We start from the raw sequence: 14525 nt of genomic DNA, 5'->3' as shown, positions 1-14525 counted from the left end.
GGTCTATGGTCTAATGACCATATTTTTTAGGAGTCCTTGACATGAAAAACTTTGGGAACCCCTGGACTAAGTTACTGACCAACTGATCAAGGATACCATGAGCACTTGGTTTATATATTGTACATAATCTTTTTTACTGAATGGCACATACAGATGCCATTTCAAACTTTTTTTTTTCCAGATTTGGGTTGTTTTAGTGGGCATTCCCTGTAAGAAACAGAGTGGACTTTTGAATTTTTGTAAACTGGATTACATGAACTGTTTGGGGGTTGTGGGGAAAACAAAACAGATTATTTACCGAGTGGAAGGAACTTGTACTCAAAGTTCATCTCTAATTATGAAAACTCCACTTTACAAAATCTGACAAAGCTTTGTGAACGGTAAAGGTGTGCATGCACTGCTTTCCTCTTGGTCAGTCTCTCCCAACATGAACCTCTCTGATTTAAACATGATCAGTCACAGATTCCAGAGAAAATGAACAGAAATGATCTCTAAACAGCCTAAGTATGTTTCAGATGTGCCTGTATATTGTTCCTATTTGTCAAACGTTTATTACTTTTGGCATTTCATGTGGACCCAGAAACCTTCTAAAATACGTTACTACTCCTCAACCTATTTAATATATTGATGCCAGATGCCATCTCTGAAAAATATACATGTTTGAGCCATTAAGTAGTTAAGTGATTTAACTTCTTTCTGGATAAATGAAACCACAGATCATAAGCTCTCATCTCAAAATGATGTTACAAACTCAGCATCATGCAGAAGTAGCTATGCCAGATGCATTAATATTAACATGACATGGCAGGCATGGATATACAAATTATTCCAAGACGATGGACGAGGACTTATAGATGCCCCATACCAAGACAAATGGACTGGATTAGTGTTTAAAGGCCCACTATATATTTATGAGGTTCATTTAGGATGCAAACTGCTTCCTGCACCCATTTTCAGCAGCAAACACTGCTCCAACTCACACACCAACTCATGCTGCTTCCTGCAGTCATTGACAGGTGCATGCGTGTGCGCACACACACACACACACACACACACACACACACACACACACACACACACGCATATACACGACTAATACAGCAAGCTCAGCTGTTGCAGACAGGCCTAAAGTCTGCAGGAGAGCAGATCCGGGAAGGCATTCAAGTCCTCCAAGTCACTCCTGGATCTCTCTCCTCTGGGATGTTTACACAGCCACCAAACCCTGTTCTGACCCAGGTGGAAGTGGGTCATCAATAAACGCAAATCCCCCGTCATTGAGAGGAATCCTGGGTCCGTGCATGCGTAATGAAGAGCGTCAGACACACCCATTTCCCTCATCTGCTCCCTCTGTGTCATCAGTGTAATGACAACAATGTGTGGCTGAATGAGAGGAGGGGTGCTGGACTTTCTTAACTCTACTGTGAGTCACCCCAATGAAAAATCAGAGCATGACTGTTTTGTATTGGTGCATTATTTAAATCTCATTGCTCCACCCGTCACAAACATATCAGCAGATCAGTGGCTGGTTTTTAGCGGCCAATGTTGAACTCCAGTGTGGCTGCTGTGATATTATATCCAGGTGGATTGATTCTGACAGCAGTAAGCAGAGACAGCTCAGCTCCAGGAAAGCTCGGACTATGTGCGCCAGGCATGCACACCTTCTCCTCTTACTGCTGGGCCCAGGTTCAACCATGCAGGCAATGCTTTGATCCTGCTGCACAGTTCCTATAAATGAGAGTGACAACGACTCCTCCAAGTCTTGCCAGCTCGCGACTTTGGCAGGTACAAGGGGCAACTACAGTGTGGTATCACTACACACCTGTCTCTCTGCTCATTGACTGAAAGAGGATAATGCCTGCAGCAATGTGGTTGGCAGCTGATGGGCCAAACTTGGTAGGGTCTATTTTTAAGGGGAGAGAGACCAAGGATATGCAGAGGAAAACTGAGAGGTTTGGATATTTAGAATCAGAGTTACAGTATGTAGGACAGCAGACATGCTGGTATACGGTATGTCTTCTCCTTCTATGTCACAGTATATTTATAGTCAGGCAGGTATCTTCAGTTCGTGTTTGGTGCTGGGGGGGGGGGGGGGGGGTTGGATTGCTGACTCCTCATGCCGCAAGTTATCAACAACTGCATTTAGCAAGTGCTAAAAACAAGGCTTACCTTAAAGCCTATTGCAGGACAAATTTTGACCTTTGTTGTGGTTCAAAATCTTACATCCATGGAAAAATTTTGTGTAATCTCAAACTCAATCAGCTGCAGATTAATTCCATACCATGATATGTTATGAGCCACTACAGTTAGGCACCATATGAGACGAAGGGAAGTCCCTGTCATTTTTGCTATGTGTCTGCATGGTTGCTGTATTGCAACAGGTCTGTTAGACCATTGGTTCCCAACCTGGAGACCACCAGAAATTACAAGAATCCTCAAGATTTTGTCTGCTCTGGGGTTGTATACAAGAGTCTGTATACAAAACAGTTTAAAAACAGACATTTAAAAATAGAAGGCTACTTTGTAGGCTATTTCATTGGCCACAACTCTGTGACCTTTAAAGCTCTGTGATAATAAATCATTGTTATTCGTTTGCCAAGGATGAGTGTGTATAAACTACTTTCTTGGGTTGTTGAAGGAAAATATATTAAGCTTATACTAGACACGAGACTTTTACCAAAAATAGAGATTCTAGGAATGGAACAATTAAATTGATGTTCATTTTGGAGAGTAAGGCTTTGGAATGAATCACTTATTCTTTTCGGGTATGTGTGCATGAGGACTGGAGGCGTTCAGCTTTTCTTGGATCCAAGAGGGGGCTTCAAGGGAAAAAGGCTGGGAACCACTGTACTAGATGTCAAATGAGAGATGCAGACTTCTTGACAAAATTGGCTATAACTCACTTCATTCTGAACCAATTTGAAGGAAATTTGAATTGTCTCAAAAATGAAAAATTGAACATAGTGGTTATTTGTTGGCAGCCGATCTAATCAGCTCTGGGCCAAAAACATTCACCTTCTGGTTAGTTACATCTTTCAGTGAAACACGAAGGCTCTGATCTATGAACAGGCAACATGGAATCTAAATTATTTTGAATTTCAGCTTTTGTGAGTTTCTCCAAAAATGGAAATTTCTGTATCCATTATATTGTTGTAACCCAGACAACAACACAATTACAATATTCCCTGAATCTGAGCCTGTACAATACAAAAACACTATACTCGAAACTGTGCACATCTCTGCTGGTTGCATTTGGCAGTTGTGGCAACATTGCAGTAGGTGCTTCACCATCTGTTGCCTGGCTGAGAACTGCTCTCTAATGAGTGATGTCGTCTAGTTTTTGGTTTGTGATCTATGTAAGTCTATGTCCAGCATAATGAGATGAGCAAATGGACATCTTGAAGGTTTCTTTTTGGTGAATGGGAAGAGATACAGTAAACTTATCAAGAGTCTGTATAAGAGCAACATTCACCCTCAGCAGCAAGCCAAAGTACAGTATGGTTCATTTCTATCTTTAAACTAAATCTATTTTGGCAATGACGAACTCTTATTAAACTGCATTTTCCCACTTAAGGACATTTACAAGCACAGTCTAAGTTCAAATATGAGTACCATATGTAAAGAAATGTGCTTTACCACAAAGTGTTACCACAAAAACATGAAAAGGTGACAAGTCCATGACCCAGTTTTCCACAACCAAGGAGGGGAAGGACAAAGGCGCCAAGATCTGATTAAAGCCAAGTGAAAGTCATGCCTAAATTCCTCCTGCATGAAGTGGTCCAAGTTTGAATCCAGCATGTGGATCAATTTCAATTCAGGCATCACAGATGTCATCGTGTCTGGGATGTGCATCTGAACCGAGCCCATCCATTCATCCAGCCATTATTTAATACCCATGCACTTATTCTGGTCAGGGTCACCAGGGGAGCTGGAGCCAATCCCAGCAAGCATTAGGTGACAGGCTGACTGAGACCAAGTCTTTCTGTGTGGAGTTTGCACGTTCTCCACGTGTCTGCGTGGGTTTCCTCCGGGTGCTATAATCTCCTCCCACACGCGGATTTACAGAACTAAAGACTAATATTACATGTAGGTGTGAATCTGAGCGTAAATCAAGCCCCAAAGGCTACATTTGAAAGGTTAAATCAGGTTTATTGTGGTTGATTTTCAGAGAACTTTATCCTGTCCGTGATCAAATTTTCAACATTAGTGACACAAATTTGTCAGCGACGTGGCCTTTGGTGGGTGAATGACTGCAATTCCAGTAAGTGTTTAGAAACCACCTGCTGCTGCCAGATAGCCTACCTCCAGAGGCAGCTGCGTGAATATGCGTGCATGTGTTTGTCTTCATGTTTGCGTGCATGCATGTGCATTTGTCTATGTGTGTGTCAGAGCATCCAGCTCATGCATTCCTCATGGATGGAGTCAGCGCTTTGGAGGAGACCCTGCTGCCTGGACTATTGAGTGTGTCAGGACTGTGAGGGAAACAAGAGAAGAAAAAGAGAAAGTGAGCATAGCTGGCTTCAAGAGGAACACTTGGTATCATGCCACACACACACACAAAAAGCAAAGCACCCCTGCAAAAACTTTGCTGGATCCTGAAGGCAATTTCCTCCTGTGGTTCATCCAGAAATCACTTCATAACTCAGGGAGAACAGTGGTTGGCCTATGACACATGTACAGGTGTACACCCCCACCGAGGACCCCCAGTCCTGAGCCCTGAGGACGTCACTTGGAAGCTTCTTTCCAATCCCAGTTCTCCAACCAGCGTTGGTCTTCCTCTTGTCCACAAAGCCTCCGCCTGGGAGGCCTGATTACACAGGGGCTCAGAGGTGGATAAAGGAGCTGGATCTCTGCTTTGTGTGTGTGTGGTAAACCACTACACTGCTCACCACATGTATTCATAATGAAAGATTCAACTGGTTGTGCAGCATTTTCTACGTCAGGGTCACCATTCATCATTATTATTTTCAGCTGACCTAGAAAAAATGACATCCATCTTAAAAAAAGCCCAGCTGGTTCGTTACAATGAGTGCCGCCATGGCAAGTAAAGCCGGACCAACACAACTGACTTTACTGAAGCTAGTATTTGAAAGTAAAAGAAAAAAAATGAGGATGATTTTTGTACAAAAAGACAGCGAAGCTACGCAAAAAACCAGGTAAGCTTCAAAAATGTAAAATTCAACTTGGTATCAATAACAACTATAGAAAACACAAATACAAAAAAATTATATTAAAGTTTAGGTAAGAAAAAGCAATAAGATAAATAAAAATGTTTTAAAAATCTGAACTATGCTGAACTGTAATTAGTCAGTTAGAATTAACATTAAATTAAGCGGTATGTGGGGAAGATTTTTGAGGAAGAGCTGTAAAAGCATTAACAACATATATATCATCTTTTAAAATGATCTGGTGAACAAACTGTTGCTTATTTACACATCCAGCAGATATATTTGAAGTCATTAATTTGTCTGTCAATACTGAGTCTCCTTCAGCTCTGTCTTTGGTCTCTAACAACTCTTGAGGGACATATCTGGCTCTTTAGCTGCTAAATACTCCACAGTTCGTCTCTAACTGAGTCTGTAATTTGTTCGGTGCTGGCAGGTGATGCACAGAGGGATTATCGGTGCTGTGTCTGTGTCAAACACCACTACAACTTGAAAATGACCTGAAACATGAGCGCTCTGTCTAGCAGCTTCATTGGACATGTCCAGACATGTTTGAGCCATCGGAGCCAGAGGACGGTGACAGGATGGTATTTATTTTCTTCTGTGTCAGTTTGTTGGATCTGAAGTGAGCTCAAGTGAACTGCTGGGCTGATCTGGACAGACAGAGTCGCTGAGAGCTACATTTGTAACTGACCATAACGAAGGGTGAGGTCGGGGGTAAGTGGTATTGTTCATGTGCCAGTTTGTGAGCCTTATAAACTGTACTACATAGTTCTCAGTGTTTTTCACATGTTTTCAGCAACTATGTTCTAACATTTATAATATGTTTAGAAGAAAAAGTCCCTTTATCCTTTACATAGACTTTAAAGTAGCTGGTGATTAATGACTAATTTATGGTGTATTAATTTACCCCTCATTTACTCAGTCAGTAAGTAACTTAGAATATCAATACATTAGCTAACCAAAATGTGGTCAGGCTTTAATGGAAGGCTTCTGATCCTGGTCTCTAACCCCTGAGTGTTTCATGGTGTTTACACATTTCAGAGCGGTGTAGCCGGCTCCTGAACTCAGCATTAGCATAATGTTGGACTCTCTCAGCATATCTGAAAAGTCAACAGTGATTTTTCAACATAAACTGAACTTGTGAACTCTTGTCATCTTAGGTTTGTTCCACAAAATTTTCCCCCTCGACACACACACACACACATACACACACACACACACACACACACACACACACACACACACACACACACACACACACACACACACATTCTGGCTTCCTACCTGGCGGCTGACTCTCCCAACATCAAACTGAACAGTCTGACCACAGCACAGCAACAAAACCTCCTCCCAGGAGACTTGCGCTTTGATCTCCATGTTGTCGCTGCTCACGGGGAACATACACAGACAGACAGAACCCAGAACAGGATTCTGCTTCATGTTTTTTACAACCCTGCAAGAGAGACGTGATTCTTACATCAGTCTACAGCTCTGCATAATTCTGCTATAAAGTATATGAGCTTTTCACTCTATGGATAACATCAAACTGGATTCCAGTTAAGTTACAAATCATCAGACATACGTAACTACATGTAACAGCACTACATCATATTATTTTACAATGTTATTTCACATGCAATATAAAGCCAGCATTCAGACTTATCGCCTCTATCTGCTTTTATCCTACTTATTGATTAATTGGAGGCTGTAAACCAGTGCATAATTGGCACATGTTGATTTTTTAACTTTGCCCTCGTGGAGGAACCATATGACCTTTGACCACAACGCCGAGCCAAACGGAGGAAGATGAATGGCATCATATTATATATTCTGAACACTTTAAGTGCGGCTTAATGGTTCTAGGCTGAGGTTCCTATGTCGTACATTACATCACCTAATTATGTGAGCTAAGCTATGCTGTATTCTCGCTAATGTGACAGCTTGACGACTGTTTTCATGCGTGAGAGCCAAGCAGGGCTGGGTGTGTCAGCTAGAGGGATAAAGAGACCCTCACTACAACAAACTTATACGATGTCATGGAGGTAATGTTGTTATTCGTACTGCAGAGTTGCTAGAGTGTATAGTTTCAATTGAAAATGAAACAAAAAGCCTGACTATCCTAACCCAGTAAAGAGCAGGAATCGTGACACTCATATGGGGGATTTTCACTTTGGATGATTTACGCTGCAAGAATGTTTTATAGAGCTCATCTTAAAGTTGCAGTTAAATTCAAAACAACTTCCATTTGGATGGAAAACAGACTCCAGCTTGTTGGAAGTGAATTACCTACTACCCCTTTTTCCATAACTCCTTCTTCTTCTACTCCATGTCCTTTGACTTCCATTAGCCCCCTCTTTTCCCTCTCTGAACCCCAATGTTCTGTAAAGATTGCCACCATATGTTTCAGAGAGGGATCCCACAGCATGTCTAGCTCTAGGGCCTCTAGCTGAGATACATGCCTGGTCTCTGTGGGCCTGGTAACCTTGGCAACTCCCACTCCTCAGTACTTTACCTTTACATCAACATGGCACCAGGCCCACTTCGCCAGGGGATCTCTGCTTTCTGTCTCTTCACCTCATCCATCCACCCCCCCCCCCCTCCCTCTAGTCTTCGTTGATTCCTCTCTTTACCTGAAACCTCCTCCCTTCGTCTCCACGTCCGTCCCTCATGGCCAGCGTTAATCCCCACACAATAGAAACCCCGAGAACTCCAATTTGATAACAAATGTTTCTCATTTTCAAATTTTGACCTTAAATTAAGTTAATTGTTCGTGCTGGTTTGCTGACAGTAAAATGAGAGACAACAGTTCAAGAGTTACAGTGAATACATTTGTTCCAACTATAGCTCAGACAGGAGACGGGTCGTGTTTGGGGGCCAGAGAGGCCCACAGTGGGAGGGGGGCTGTGCTTTTTGGTGGGCTCTCTTCACTAGCCACTGAATAATATCATCGGTGTAGGGTAGGACTGGATATTCTTTAGAAAATTATGATACCATTACCAATACCAGTACCCTTAAAGTGATACAATCATGTGAATAGATGCATTCCTGAAATAATCTGCATTTTATGCATTTCTTTTTTTTTTTTTTATCAGATATAGAAATAGAATACAACATTTTGGTGTCACCTTGGCATACTGCACCGCTAACAACATACTCAGCATCACCACACCACAGATTGTATGAGTTGTAGCTGCTGGGCCAATCACATGGCACATTAAATCACAGAATGTTTTTTGACAAACAAAACAATGAACACAAAAAAGACTGGAGAAGTTTAAAAACCACTTGGTGCTGGATTATTTCATTCTGTATCTTAAAAGTATTGAGAACTGATTTCTAGCCCTGATATGAGGCTGATAACTGATAAGAAGCTTAGAAGCTTTGTTCATTGCCATCATATTTGAACGACAAAAACAGTGTTTGAATATTCATATATATTTTCCCCACGGGCCTTCTTGTGTTGCTCGTGCTGCCTTTATTTTATCCGTCTGTGTCAAGTCCCCACCTGTTTCTCCCTCTCTTTGTCTCTGACAGAGAAAGACACAGCAGGCATTGCTGCCTCGAGCTTGTTTCTCACCCACGGGCTCCGTTGTCTCTCAGGCCACCGCCTCTCTGACACAGAGGGGGAGATAGTAGCTTCAGCACTAACTGGACGCAGATGGACGAAACATCAGCTGCATGAGTGATACAGATATTGGGATGCACAGCTCCACTGTAGCCAGCATGTGTGTATGAGAGACAGAGAGGGGAAGAGAAAGTGGAAGGTGGACGCAATACTTCTGAAGAAGTTTTCAATCAGAAGCTTGAATATTCACTGTTGACTACTACCGAAGCTTCAAAGCCCACAATATGGCATTCAGGACAGGCCAACATCCGTAACAGTTTGTTGTCCCCTGTGTGTTTCCCAGTGATTGTTCAACTCCAAGATAATTAATTATCAAGTTGACTCCAAACCTGCCACTGAATTAACAAAATAGAAGAACACACAAGGCAGTCCCTTTAATTTCAGTGTTGCAAAAGAAGTGATGCATCATTTATCGACATATACATAAAAAGCTTTACACTATAAATTCATAAGGTTATCAGGTCTGTGTGATTAGAAGACAGCAGAGAAGCAGAATCGTCTGTTGGCCAGCGCAGTTGACACACTAGACGCCAACGCTGCTGTGTTATATGACATGTCTCTTTTGCTTCCAGAACACCAGTGACACGTTAGCATTATAAGATTATCTGTGCAACACATGATCATGAAAAAAATGTGTTGTTTTATTGTGTGTCTTTGCAAAACACATTTTACTTTTCTTTGTGTCAGGAACAATGTATGGTGTGTGATTTGCAGCATGGTTTGTTTTTCCTTGCAACATGAACGCCAATTACTGGGAGTACTGTTGTGATGTAACTGATCCTTCCTAAGTCCTGCCCCTTTTCGGTCTGTGGTCCAATTACAGTTCATCAAGATTTTGTACAGGAAAACTTTAAAAGTGCTTTGGAATATGTTTGCTAAGTTGTATTTTGTGTGTGTTCTGCTAATGTGCTGACTAAATGTTGAGTGTCTACTACAATGCACCAAACATTTCAAAGACAAAACCCACCCATTAATTCATTACTACAGAAAGAATGGAGCGTTATATATATTAAAAAGACAAGACAGTGTTGTTATAGTGTGCATGTGTTGGTGTGTGTTAAAGAGTATGTGTGCTGTGTGCATCATTATTAAGTTTGGTAACAATCAGCATGGCTCTGTGAAAAATCGTGTTAAATTGAGAACAGCATTGCCAAAAAGATAAGAAGAAAATGTCAGCTGTACACGGGGCCATATTTCAAAAGATAATGTATCGACCATCCAAGAGGCCTCTAACCCCCTCTACAGTCTCACCCACTCCTCCTACCTCCCCTGCAGAGAGGACTTCACCACAGCAGACTTTACTCACATACAAAGCACAGGGATCATTTGTTCTTTTCATTTAAGCAGCTCCTCCTGATGTGAATGATTCTATGTCCATTAAGCAACATCAGATGGAGTCATGTGATTGATAAATGTTCAACTGTGAATCACGCAGAATGAGTCAATGATGAATGGTGGAGTGTTTTGCTGCTTCACTACTTCATGTATGTTGTACTTTCTGGCAAGGGTGTGTTGCTATAAAGTTATTTGCACGTTTCCAAATGTGTGTGTGCATGTATGTGCGTGCGTGTTTTGTTTCAGTTCCTGGTTTGAATTAAAGACTTCCCGACACAATTGAAACAGTACGTAGCTCCCAGCCAAAAGTGTAACACATCTCTGTTCTTGATTTGAACAACGCACAGAGACTCTCATGTGCATACAGCCGTGGTACACTGGTTTTATATTTTACAGCTGATTGCAGTTACCTCTCGTTAGTGAGCCCAAAAAGAACAAAGACAGAAAACTAACGTAGAGCACCTCATTTAACAACAAATTCAATCTGAAAAACTACCTCTCCGGCTTTTTCCATTTTTCTGCTTCAAACTTCACATTATTCGCCAAATAAATCAAGTTGTGAAATTGAGGGTCATTTGCACCAACTGGTTCGTTCAAAATCCAAACACTCTTGTCTTGCTTTAAGATCACTCACATGTTATGTTCGTGGAAACTCTGGTAATAATCTTTCTACATCAAACTACAAACAGATGCACACTGGAGGGTGAAGGATAATGTGACAACTAAAAACAAAAAAAGAGATAAAGGAGAATTTAGGAGTTAGTTAGTTAGTTCTTGGCCTTTGCACTGCAAGTGAAAAAGGAGCTAATATGGCCTTAAAGGACAACAATCACTGATTAAGATAATGGTGTATGTCTTTTTGATGAGAACTTCTGCTGTGACGTTCTTGATTAAAAGGGCTAAAGAGCTGTAGGTTTTGGACATTATGGCCTGAACCAAGATTTCTTGTCATGCTAACAACATGGGTCTAGGAAGGGAAAGTCAGTCTCTCCCAAGGGTGCGGATCTTATTACAGTTTGGGGGGGGGGGTGAAATTTAGTGACATAAGCAAAAGTGTTTGGACTCGTCCTCTCCGTCCCCACTGGGATCTGTGTCCAAGGCCTGTCTGTTGGGCGTTCCGCCACTTTGGTCCAGTCTTAAATATCTCAACAAATTTTGGATGAGTTGCCATGAAAAATGGGAATGAATATCCATGTTGCACAGATGATGGATCCTATTGAGGTCAACCATGAGGTTGACATTTGTGGTTTTGAATAAAATGTGTTTGATAGATTGCCATTAAATTTGATACAGGCGTTCATGGTCACCTTGGGATGAACTGTAAGAACTTGTGAACTTGTGATTCCCTGTCATTTTACATAGCGCCACCATCAGGTCAAAATTAAAATTGGTTGAGTACTTTGGTTTATCACCAAATACCTGCAAACATGATAAAATTCCCATCAGCTTCACTGTATTTTGTCCAAGTAGCAAATGTGTAACACTTTACAATGCAGTATGAAGAAAGTGAAGAAGGTTCTGATAATTAATGAATTGTTCATGATTATTTCACATGTATCTGTGAATCTGCATGACAACTTTTTTCTTCATGAGTCACTCCTGAATAACTATGAATCAGCCTCTGAGCAGCACAAATGATTCATTCCTGCTTTAGCCACATTAAATGTTATTTTTTTGATGATGATTTAAACACATCCACTTTTTTGGACAGTGTTCACACAGCGAGTATTTCATTTGCTCTTTTTGACAAAATCATCAACATGGCAGTGGAATTATGCTGTTCCAGAAACAGACGTGGTTGTGAGAACTCTTTCCCAGCACAAAGTTTATCTGTTTCCACCAACAATACCAACAGCTCTCTTTGTACGGCCTGATTTGAATGAATGTCCTTGCAAAATATGACAGTCTGGAATTTAAAGTCAGGAAAATGCTGGAAACTGTATGAAGGCTGTTTGCACTAGTCATTACGCTGCCACAACAATAGGACCTCCTGTATGTTGGTCTTTGCATCTGTGGATACAATTTTTTATTTTTCACTAGTTGTGAGCATATCTTGTGCTCAACTTAATGATATCACTGTAAACACAGAAGGTGGACAGAGTTGCACCACCTTGTGCATCACTGTTTTATCCGTAAAACCGTTTGAGCATATTTAAAGGCTGCGTCATACAGAAGAATGCTTCCTTGTATTTTTGACTCACTGTATCGTAGCTTTAGCATTCCCAGCTGTTCTCTTACTTAGTAACCACCAGTGTCCATCCTGAGGCTGCATTTTCACATGCTTTTAACTGGTCTTACACAAGGTGAAAATGTCTTTTTACAATTTAATTTAGTGTCTTGTTAATCAGGTCCAATAAAAATGAAACCATGGTGAGCAACAGATAAGCTAAAGAAGCATACTGCTGGAGGGGGAGGTGAAGTTAGTTTGTGTCTGAGCTGTGTGTTATCTGTACATGGTGACATCCTGGTTAAGAGTTTATGGCTATAAAAGAGAAATATTACAGAGTTTGCTCCCTTTGGGCTTTTCCAGGAGCACTCCTTCAGGAGGTCCAGGTTGACTAATCAAATTCACCATACAGATTTACAGAGCGTGCTGCTGTGTGGAAAAGTATGCAGAATTCTGGTCTGCGATACATCCATCACAAGGTGTCCATACAGTCCGTGCCTGACACTGCTGTGTGAATAATCTCTACAAGCTGTTCGTGGGATGATTTCCCTCTCACAGACAGTCGCACATGCATATCTGCTGCCGCTTTGTCAAACTGCACGTCATTAGCAGCTACGCTTCGCATCATTAACTTTAATCAAACACTCACACACAAGCCACTTCACTCCACTCCCTATCTTCTCTGTCACTTACTCACCATCACTCCGAACCTGTCCATTAGCACTCTCCACTATCAGCTGCATGACTTGGTGCTCACCACAACGTGGCCCCCATAAACCTGAGAGATTAGATGGGTGGTTATGACGGGCAGCCATCATCACCTCTGTTTATTTAATCTCTGTCCTCCTCTCCGAACCCCTCTCTGTCCCTCTTTCACCTCTCTTCTTCTCTCCCAGGACTCGATCTTTGACTTCTTTGGGGAGGTCTGCACTTCTAGGAAAGCCCCTCTGGACCCAGCAAAAAGACACCACAAAAACAGAGAGCAGGACAGCACACACACACGCACACGCACACACACACACACACACACACACACACACACACACACACAGATTACCAGCACACATGTGTTGAAACATGTCAGTTGTCCCAGAGGATTCAAGATGTTTTGGCTGAACAAACACAAGCTTGTTTATCCTCTGAGGTGGCGGTCAGCAGCTTTGAGGGATTCAAAGAAATTTTTTTTCTGTAAAAATGATTTTAGTGGAAGACAAACATGAGTACTAAACCACAAAAGACCCCAAAAGTCCTCCAAGGTGAATCTTTTTGGCAGATGCTATTTGCACCTAAGCTAGAATAGCCAATGTGACTGTTTACACCCAGGTATATAAAGCCTAGCATGGTAAAGACAAGCACCCAGGTGTCCATAGCCAACAAAACTATTTGCACCCACGGTGATAATAGCCTATTAATACCCTCATGGTTAAGTCAAAATATGTTCTTTTCCTAAACTTAACCAAGTAGTAGTAGTTTTGTTTTTCTAAACGTAATAAAGTAGCATTGTTGCCAAATCCTGATAAAGGATTGCCTAAGTCAAGTAGTTTTATTTCCTTAACTTTACTAAACTGCAAGTGAAAACTTGCAAATAATGATAAAAAATTGAAATTAACAGTCATCTTAGTCTAAAGGTTGACATTTCAAACTAGGCTCACATGCTTGTCTCCCAGAATGAGACTCAAAACCTGCCACAGAAGAGTCCACTGCTTAACCAAGTCATCCCCCACAACTTCTTATCTGCGGGAAATTTGTGTGTGAATAGCTTAATAGCAGCAGTGTGCCTATTCTCACCCAGGTACAAATAGACACACCAATCATTTTTTCTACTTGAAGTGTCCATGTCAACTGCGCCAAAAACACAATTTGCAGATTTGTGCAACTTGTGGTTTGAAGATCACGAGCTGGCAACTGATATGGTCATATCAGGTGCTCTCCAAATGGCCTCTGCTCTGATGTGCAGTAATATTACCCAAACACTCAAGGAGCCTCAGGGGTCTGTGATCCAGACCCCAGCAAGGCCACAAAAGCAGAGAAAACAACCAGCATCTGCGTTGGGAACGATCCACGGCACAGCAAAAGAGGAGAGAATGAGCTGGGACATCTGCAAAGGACATTCTGCAGAAAAACAAACAAACGAGAGAGGAGTGATATGAGTGATGCAAGTGATTTGTGGCCGCAGAGGAATCCTGCAGAACAATAGCAATGTCAACAACATTAAAATAAGTACATAATGCAC

At 41.6% G+C, this 14525-nt stretch overlaps 1 long non-coding RNA gene across 1 annotated transcript; it reads right to left on the bottom strand.

Moving 5' to 3' along the window:
• Window positions 1-4120: 4120 nt before the first annotated feature.
• LOC146323646 (uncharacterized) lies at window positions 4121-13597 on the bottom strand. The gene is made up of 3 exons (XR_014771177.1): window positions 12990-13597; window positions 6450-6618; window positions 4121-4469 (listed from the first exon to the last, which is right to left on the bottom strand). It is a non-coding gene; the product is annotated as an uncharacterized LOC146323646 (long non-coding RNA).
• Between the last annotated feature and the right edge of the window lie 928 nt (window positions 13598-14525).

Source organism: Lutjanus erythropterus, chromosome 7, assembly GCF_056507025.1.
Source record: "Lutjanus erythropterus isolate fLutEry1 chromosome 7, fLutEry1.hap2, whole genome shotgun sequence".
Classification (NCBI taxonomy): domain Eukaryota; kingdom Metazoa; phylum Chordata; class Actinopteri; order Lutjaniformes; family Lutjanidae; genus Lutjanus; species Lutjanus erythropterus.
The sequence above is the reverse complement of the archived record's forward strand: the minus strand, read 5'-3'. Positions and strand labels throughout refer to the sequence as shown.